A 9,543-nucleotide genomic window follows, 5' to 3' on the forward strand; every position below is an offset into this window, starting at 1 on the left:
TACAGGCTACTTTTTGGGGTGATGAAAATGTTCTGAAATTAAATTGTCAGATTCTGTCTCCCTCTCTCTCTGCCCCTCCCCCACTCATGCTTGTCTCTCTCTCTCTCTCTCTCTCTCTCTGTCAAAAATAAACATTAAAAAAATATATATATATATATAGTATAGACAGGTCCCATGTGTCTACCACCCAGCTTCTCCTGATGGAGACATCTTACATAATTATAGTAAGTGTACCACCTTCCCCTTTAAAAAATGAAACTCCTGAAGGCCCCAAGCCTTTTCTCCAGTGTCTCAGGTTCAAATTCTCATGATAGTAACTCCTCACCCATGCCCTGAACTTTATACTTTGCAAAACACTCCCACCCCCAGATGGTAACTATAGTTAGTGATAGCTATATATACTTATGGTAATAAACATTTCCTAATATATATAATTGTCAGTTGTACACCTGAGACTAATATAATGGTCTAATACAATTGACTAATAATTGTATGTCACTATACTTCAATTCAAAAAAAAAAAAAAAAAAACTCCAAAAAACCGACCTCCAAACCCCATTTATGTGAACTGCAAACTGTGAAACACGGTTAGCCAATTTCTTGGTTTTCTTCTTCACAAGAAACCTCGTCCCTCCCTGAGTTCCTTCCCTCTGTAAGGCTGCCAAATTTGGCAAATAAGAATTTTACCTGTCAACCCTATGAGGCAGTCAACTCTAACATATGCTCAGCCAGTGCCGGGAGGGTCTGTTCTTCATTTTGAGAGAGTTCGCAGACTCTTTCAAGAACTGAAAGGGTTCTTGGACCTCCCCTTGCCCAGCGTGGTCCACAGGCCTGGGCTGGGTCTCCCAGGCCGAGTCCTCACTCTGGCCTTTCCTTTCCCAAGTTTACATTCAGCCTGGCTCTGCCTGACACCAGGGCCGACTGCAGCCAGAAGCCTCAGCTCTTGGTGCCTCAGTTTGCCCATCTAGAGGCTGGTCTTGCAGGGGCCGCTGAGGCCATGGAAAGGGCCACAGCGATCCCGGTCGGAGCTGCGAGTCCCGCGCCAGGACTATTGTCCAGATCCAGGACAATGAAAAATTAGGATGGCAACACGCCAGACTCGGCTGGGGTGGGACACGCCACCTCCGGCCCCATCCAGGCCGGAACCCCAGTCCGAACTGCAAGTTCCGGTAGGAGTGGGCCACGGGGCGGGGCCTCGGGAGCTGTGGTCTGCGACTTCAGTGCCAATCCCCAGGCGAGTGAGCCCTCAGGCATGAGTCACGAGGACCGGGACAGCACATTAGACCTCTGGACGCACATACTCAAGCACTCGCAGGCCGTGCCGGCCCGCCCCCGCGAACTACAAATCCCAGCAGGCAGTGGGCTGCGGGGCGGGGCCTCGGAGACCAGGACGCTCAGGACCGGAAGAGAGTGACGGGCGTGATGGGATCTTCCATCGTTGGATGGTGGCTGCCCCGGTACGGAGGAGAGTATCTTCTCTCCCGCCAGCCGAGCTCCCCGCCGCCCCTGCACACACTGCTCGACCACGGCGTCGCGGGTCCGAGCCCTCCTCCGCTAACCGGAGCCCGGACCCTCCTTCCCCGCGAGCCTGGGCTGCTACGGAAAGGGAATATGTGTTGGCCCCTTGGCGGTAGGGGGATGCAGAGTTCGCCTTCCTGACCTCTCCCCCATCTCCTAGAACGAACTCCTTTTCCCAGGAGGGAAGAGCAGCCCGGACCCTGAGACGGGACGGGACTAAGCCTTTTAGGGTCCTTGTACGGGCTGCAAGTCTCTTGGAGAAGCTCCGGGAAGGCCTGGGTTCTCCCGGTCCTGGATGTATGTCCAGATGTTCGGGGCCTGGTTTCGGACCACTGTCAGTGCCTGCGCCCAGGCATTAGCTTTACATGGCAGAGTTTGATAAGGCTGAGGGCTGCCAGGAAGTTATAAGCAGGCAGTCTCATTCAGTAGGTTTCTCTCAAAATGGTCTGCTCACGGCTCGGGGTCAAGGGCCAGACTCTTGTCCTAACTTCCTGGTTATCCAAGGATCGTCTGAGGCATTACAGAAGAGACTTACCTAATCCCTTCAGTACAAGTCAGGAACTCAGTCCAGTCTGCTCAGTACGATGAGCTCACTTCATCCACCTTCCAGAGCCAAGGCAGTGTCTCTCCAGAGGCCTCTTCTCAGCTGATTTCTGGCTCCCAAGTGGGGATTCAGGTTACACCTGTATCGGGAGCAGTGACACCACAGTGGCCAGCAACACATTGGACTTTCTGTCTCCAGCCCTATTTTCAGCTTATACACTTTCTGATCTGATCATGTACTGCTGTGTCCCTGATCATCAAGGTTTATAGGAAAATATCTAAGGTATAGCCACAACCCCGTAATGCCAGTGAGATTTTATTCTTCTGTAGTTAGGTCGAACCAGCTGTTTCCTAGAAACGTTTCATTTAATCTTGGAATTGTTAGAAACCACTCCAGAAAGGATATTCAAAGTAGATTGCCCAGGTTCCCTTGGTAACAGGAGTGGTATTAATTAGTCAAGTGGTCTCTAAGCATGCCCATTTCTGTCTGGGAAATTCTCAAAGGCTCGGTTTTCCAAGTATTTTTGTTAAGACAACATGTCGTTTGTTACATAGCCCCTCTGCCCCTAGAGACGAGAGATAGATACCATGGAAACTTGGAGACAACCTTGCCCCAGTCCCTGGACTCTTTAATAAGACTCTCCTGTGATAGCGAACTTCTGCATTCCTGGACTGAGCACTGGACTCTGGAATCAGTTAGAGCCTGTGTCACTTGCCTGCCATATGCCAAAAGCCATTTTATGCCTGTCCCTGTTTCCTGAAGATCCAGCCTACAGGGCACAGGTAAAGTCACAGGGCAGTGTCAATTAGGTCATCACAGGGAATGTGGCTAAGGGTAAGGTGCAACAAAAGTTGGATTCTTTCCCCTTCAGAGCCATGGGAGCGACTCAGGAACATACCTATTCTGTACATGAAAGTACCTGCCTGCACCTATACTGCTTCTACATCCTGATGCAACTGCAAGATTCCCATTTTGACAGGGTTATTCTTGGCACATGAATGTTTAAATAAAAGTTTGTTAAAACCGTCATTTAAAGCACAGAGGGGCACCTGGCCGGCTCAGTCAGTACAGCATGTAGCTCTCGGTCTCGGGGTTGTAAGTTCAAGCCCCAGGTTGGGTGTGCAGATTACTTAAAAATAAAATCTTAAAAAAAATAATAAAATCATAAACAGAAACTCATTGTCTTAATAACACCTTCTATCTTGTTTGCACATGTTTTTAAAATCTTCCGTTTGTGTAGAGCGTCACAGATTTCTGCAAGGTCCTGGCATCAACAGCAGGTGGTAATTAACCTGGGTTGGTGGTCCTGCAGGCCACGCCCCTTCCTCTGTCTGCCTATCCTCAGGATAAGGACAGGCAGCCACGCTTCTCTTCACCACCAGGGGCCGCCCTTTCCCGTAGAACGTCTGAGGACCTGTAGCGGACCGGGCCGGGGTGAGGGGATCGAGGGCTCTAGTCCCGCGTGTAAGATTGGATGTCCCTGGCCCAAGGCCCAGCATCCACCTCTGCTTGAGTCTCAATTTTTCCGTTGGTAAAGGTGGGGAGGGTGACCTCAGGGCCCTCCACACCCATCAAGGAAGGATGTGGGGATGGAGACACATCCGCTAGCGGCAGTGCCTGGTCTCTCCGAAGGGGGAGTAAAAGGCCAGGCCGGTTTTCCGTAATCTCTGTGTTCACCAGTCCTAGGAGAAAGAAACAAGGAAGCAGCAGGAGTAGCAGATATCTGGCTCACTGGCTCTGAGCTGAAGAGGGAAACCTAGGCAGGTCCATATTACATCTGTCCAGGGAGATAGGGGGTGGAGGAATGAGGGGGTAGAGTGCAGAGAGGGAGGGGAGAGGAGTAGATGCCCTCCCCCCTCCCCCCCCCCCCCACAGGAAGGTAAATAGAGGAAAAGAACCAGTAGGGTAAGGGCACAGTCAGTCACGGATACCCAGAGAAGAGTCCTTGGTAATCCATCTGTATTTAGGGAAGAGAGTTGTTTGCAGGTAAACAGGAAAAGGGTCTCCAGACACTGTGCTTAATGGAGGCCTAGTGGTTGGTGACCAATGGGCAGTAAAGGAGCAAGCTATGGCCTTTCGGAAGAGAGAGACCAAAGATGTTTGCAGAGAGGCAGACTTTTTCTTTTTTTAAAATTCTTACTTACATGTCCCTCTCTCCTTATAAAATGTAGGCTCCAGAGGTCAGGGATTTTTTTTCTGCCATTCTGTGCAGTCTTTCCAGTGCCCAGGCCAATGCCCAGCACATAATAGGTGCTCACAGAGAGGCAGACTTTGAGTGAGATTTGAGTATGTAGCTCAAATATTTGTTGAGAGCCTCTTATGTGCCAAGCTGTGGGCTGGGCACTTGGAATTTGGCTGTGAACTGAACAGATACAGTCGCTACCCATTTACAGGGCTTCCAGTCGAGTGGGAGTCCCTAGTGTAGCTCTGAAATAAACCTCTAGATCTAATTATGGGGGAAGCCGCAAGAGAGGGTGTATTGTAAGGGAGAGACAGACTGCCCTGGTCTGGGACCCCTGCTGAGGGTCACATAAGCTGTGGCCTGAAGGACAAGGGAGGAAAGGGGACAGAGTGTTCCAGCAAAAGAATGGCAAGTGTGCAGCCTCTAGAAAAGGCTAGAAAGGGATGAAAGAAGCCATGTAACATTATAAGCATTTGCAGCCACCCTGTCCCCTACCCCCACCTTATCCAGGCTTCCCAAACCCTGGGACACTGCCCGGGCTCTCTATCCAGGTGCTCCTTTGTAGAATCTGGGCAGTGGGCTAATGGATCAAGTTTAAAAATAGCTGAAGAAGTTATGGTGATCTTCATAATCAGGCCCAGGTGGAGGGGAGAGGGCTGGGGTCTGGCGAAGGCAAGTGTGCTTCCACCATCTGTGAAGAGAGCATTGCCAGTTGCAGAGCTGAGCTGAGGAAAGCGGTGCCGGGTGGGGGTGGGGTAAGAGTTTTTGAACTATTACATACACAGAGTCCTTTTTTCCTTTTTACAGGGTGCAGAATGGGCCCTCCCCCCACCTGCATCCTGTATTTACCTCAAAGAGAAGTTGAGTGTGAGTCCATGGGGGAAAATGGAGGGGCTAGGGCAGGAGAAGCAGGTAGGGGCCTGATCTTACAAGGTGACAGAGACATTTGGTCTTTATTCAAGGAGCCACGGTGTGTCCCTTATGGGTTTTAGGCAGAGCTGGGACATGACCAAATCTGCTATGAGCAAAGGCTCAGGGACAGGGAAGGGCAGGGTGTGTGGGACGGAGGCAGGTGGAAGGTGGTACTGGCTCGTGCTCTTTACCCTGGAGACCTAGAAAGCTGGCGTCAACTGTCAGGCCCCACCCTAACCCTTGGAAAATCTGAAGGAAAATAGTGTTCCGGCCTCCAGAAAAATACAGAGACATGCTACACACCAATCTTTATCACTTTCAGGGAGATAGAGGGAGGGTCCCTGAGATTAACTTTAACCCAACCACAGAGTTCAATTGGACTCAGGCTCCACCTGCTCAGGTAAAAATATCTTGAGAATTCCTTCTCCCTGACTCCTCACAGGACCTTGTTTATAACTTCCAGGTCTCCCCTCCCCAGCCCTGCAGTTCAGGCTTGTCTCATGCCACTGACTTGGCCCTAGCCTCATGTTCAGAAACTTCTTCGATCTATCCCACCCTTTCCACGTGCCTCTATGGATTCCTGTTCCCCTGGGAGAAGAATTCCTGTATTATCAACACCCTCTGGGGTTTTTTTTCCCCACCTTTCCCAGTACTTTCCTGGCTAAGGAAAAGCTGGCTGTCGTAAGGTAGCCCCACACCCTGACGACCTCCCCTGGGCCACCTCCAGGGCCCTGCTTCTCCCTAATGCATCCTTCCCCCCCCTCCCCCCCCCCCCCCCCCCCCGCCCCGGGCTTCCTCACATTTGAAATCCAGGTTATCTCCCTCTCCTTCCCTTGCTTCTTTCTTCTTCTGTTGTTGCCGTTGTTTACATTTGTATTGACTGATTTTTTTAATTGTAAAAATAATTAATATTTGTCATAAACACAGTCTCAAGAGGATAGAAATATAAAGCTATGACACTTCTTTCTACCCGGTCTGACCTTTGTAGGAGACACCCACTATGCCTGGCCTCAGAGTTTGAGCTTCTGTGGTCTCAACTCTGGAGTTCTTAACTGAAAGTAAGACAAACCCACCCTAGCTAGTTGAGGCGGAAAAACAATTTATTAAAGATATTCTGTAGCTCACAGCATCTCCTGGAGGACCAGAAAAACAGCCAGAAACAATGGCTCAAAAGTCAGGGCCAAGTTGGCCTGGTGGAGGCACCTCTGGGCATAGACAAAACTATTGCCAACACCACTCACCTGGGCCCTGGTGGTCCCAAGGGGGTCTCAACCTCCTCAGCCTCCAGAAGTAGGATACAGAGGTCATCCCCTCCCCAGGGCGGTTTCCTCTTGGTGCCTGCTTCAGACACAAAGTCTAACACGGGGGCATGTGACTGGCTGAATGCCTGCATCCCAGCTGCAAAGGAGGCTGGGAAGACGTCGCTGGGCTCCTGTGGATGGAATCAGGATTTATAAGGTGGAGAATGCCCCAAATGCAGGACATGCTCACTGGCCAGAAAGAATGGCTCAGGTCCCCTTCTATTCTCTAGGAGTCGAGCCGTCCCCATCTCCTGCTCCGCATGGTCACCCCTGAGAACTCTGGCCACAGCCTGCTTGCCTTCCCCCTCCTTCTCACAGTGCTTCCCACTTTGCTACACCAGGGATCCCGGCTAGACCGCACCACCCACCGTGTCCGATGGTAACATCTATGTGAAGCAGGACACCGCTGTCTCAGGGAAAGCTGATATTTATTTTGTGGGTGCTGTGTGTTTCTTGTGCCATCACCTCATTTAACCCTCAGAAGCTCCCTCACTAAAAGGAACCCCTACTGACATCCCCATTTACACAAGAGGAAACTCAAGCCCAGAGATTGAACATCTTGGGTGTGCCCTCTCCATCACTTGTAATGGCCCCTTGAGAGCAGGGTCTGTGTCACGTTCTTTCCCTGCTGGGGACCCCTTTGTTCCAAACAAGCAAAAGTCCATATGTGAGTCTAAAAATGTCCTAGAAGTTACAGGTTCTCAGACTGTTTCCTATATAACAGAGTTTCCCAAACTTGACTTGATAAGATTGATCTAGGATGTTTATTTGTTAAAAATAATATAGGGGCGCCTGGGTGGCGCAATCGGTTAAGCATCCGACTTCAGCCAGGTCACGATCTCGCGGTCCGGGAGTTCGAGCCCCGCGTCGGGCTCTGGGCTGATGGCTCAGAGCCTGGAGCCTGTTTCCGATTCTGTGCCTCCCTCTCTCTCTGCCCCTCCCCCGTTCATGCTCTGTCTCTCTCTGTCCCAAAAATAAATAAACGTTGAAAAAAAAATTAAAAAAAAAAATAATAATATAGATTCCTGGGGCACCTGGGTGGCTCAGTCAGTGATCTCAGTCCGTGATCTTCGGCTCAGGTCGTGATCTCACCGTTCGTGGGTTGAGGCCTAAGTCAGGCTCTGTGCTGACAGCTCAGAGCCTGGAGCCAGCTTTGGATTCTGTCTGCCTCTCTCTCTGTCCCTACCCAGCTCATGCTCATGCTCTGTCTCAAAACTAAATATATATATATACACACACACACACACACACACATATATATGTGTGTGTGTGTGTATATATATTCCCAATTCCCTCCTGGAGCATCCAATCCATAAGATCTCAGGTAAGGGGGGAGGGTGCCTGGGTGGCTCAGTTGCTTAAGTGTCCACCTCTTGGTTTCAGCTCAGGTCATGATCTTACGAATCATGAGTTCTATCCCCTGCTTGGGATTCTCTATCTTCCTCTCTCTCAGCCCTCCCCCACTCATGCTCTCTGTCTCGGTCTCTCTCAAAAATAAATAAATATATTTTAAAAAAAGATCTCATGGAAGGTCTGAGAATCTAAGACTTTTAACAAGTTCTCTAGCGATTCTTGTGATCATGCAAATAAGGGAAACAGTGCTCTGGAGAGCTGTTTTCTTAGGGTGGATTTAGACTATTCTGCACCTACAAATTACAGCCTGTTCCCATTAGAGATCAGTAACCGAGGTCTGGAAAATGTGGAGAATCACTGCGTGCTATGCAAGAGCCTTAGAACAGGCACTGGGTGCTACCAGACAATGGGGCATTGCAACCAAAATGTGACCTTCCAGCAATACCACTTCTAGGAATTCATGCTGAGGGAATAGCTATGCACAAAGCAGTCCTGTGCCAGAGGAGAAAGAGGTTGTCCAAATCTGCCTGTGTAATTAGTAAGAAGCACAGTCCTCACCGCACAGGGCTGGCCAGTGTGAGACAAAGCCACGAGGCAGGCCTCCTTCCACCCCCTTCTTCCTAATCTGTCCAGGCCAATGCCCCCACCCAGATGGCACGATTCCATCCTCTGTGCCTGTGACCCTTTCACTCACCCTGCTCATGGCATTTGCCTATGCAAAGCCCCAAACAGAAGGAGGGGGGGTGTGGCTGAGGCAAGGGGGGTACTTACTGGGAAACCCACTCAGTTTGGGTTGGCAGTGGGGCTGATATCTAGAGCCTCCTGCTGTAGACTTTGATCTGCTGACCTTGTCCCATAGAAAGTCCCCTTCATGAGGGAGGTTGCCCCCTGCAATACGGTCCAAATGTGGAACAAAGGTCAAATGGGGAGTGGAGGTTAGGGAGGAGACCCCTGTCCCTGACCCAGACCTAGATTGTTTCTTTGTTTTTGTTCTCTCAGTTTTTCCCACTGTACCACATGGGCTCCCTGTTAAGCCACCCCAGTGATTTTTCATAGCTTCTTAAAGTGCCCTTTGGCCTGTGGGTCCCAGGAGTCATCTGGTCTTCCTCTCTGAAGGTTGTGGCCAGCTCAACCCTGAGGTTCTCTCCCCAGTGTCCCTAGCCCCATGGCCTCCAAAGATGTAAGCACATGACCTTCACTTCTTTGTGCCAACAGCCAGGACATCACCAAAATAATAAACAGGCAAGTTACAGTGCCCTAGAAAAGTCTTCTATTCATGATCCTCATCTGTGTTTCCTCAGTCCCTGGTTTAAACAAAGTCAGACGCCAGGCCCTTCTTTTTGCCCCAACACTTCTCAGATATTAATGTTCTAAAATTCACTCAAGTAACAGAACACCTGAAAGTCATGGGCTCCTTAAGGAAGCCGTGTTTACCGCTGTGTCTAATTCCCTCACAGGAAAGGAGGGTAAGGATTCAGGCCTAGATGAGATGCAGGATTGCCTGGTGGTTAGTGCACAGGCAAAGCTTGGGTTGAATCTCACCTCCAATACTTACTAATTGTCAACCTTGGGAAAGCCACCCAATTTCTCAAAGCCTCTGAGCTATGTGGACTGAACTGTACCCCTTCTTCATTCATCTATTGAAGCCCTGGCCCCCAGTGTGGCTATATTTGAAGACAGGATCTTTAGGGAGGTAATTAAAGTTAAATGAGGTCATAAGGGTAGAGCCCTGA

General features: G+C 50.1%; 1 long non-coding RNA gene across 1 annotated transcript; it reads right to left on the reverse strand.

Annotated features, from left to right (window-relative positions):
• Nucleotides 1-1,979: 1,979 nt before the first annotated feature.
• Nucleotides 1,980-9,234, reverse strand: LOC128311245 (uncharacterized). Its single transcript, XR_008289439.1, has 3 exons — nucleotides 8,582-9,234; nucleotides 6,398-6,588; nucleotides 1,980-3,744 (listed from the first exon to the last, which is right to left on the reverse strand). It is a non-coding gene; the product is annotated as an uncharacterized LOC128311245 (long non-coding RNA).
• Between the last annotated feature and the right edge of the window lie 309 nt (nucleotides 9,235-9,543).

This window comes from Acinonyx jubatus, chromosome A3 (genome assembly GCF_027475565.1).
Source record: "Acinonyx jubatus isolate Ajub_Pintada_27869175 chromosome A3, VMU_Ajub_asm_v1.0, whole genome shotgun sequence".
Lineage (NCBI taxonomy): Eukaryota > Metazoa > Chordata > Mammalia > Carnivora > Felidae > Acinonyx > Acinonyx jubatus.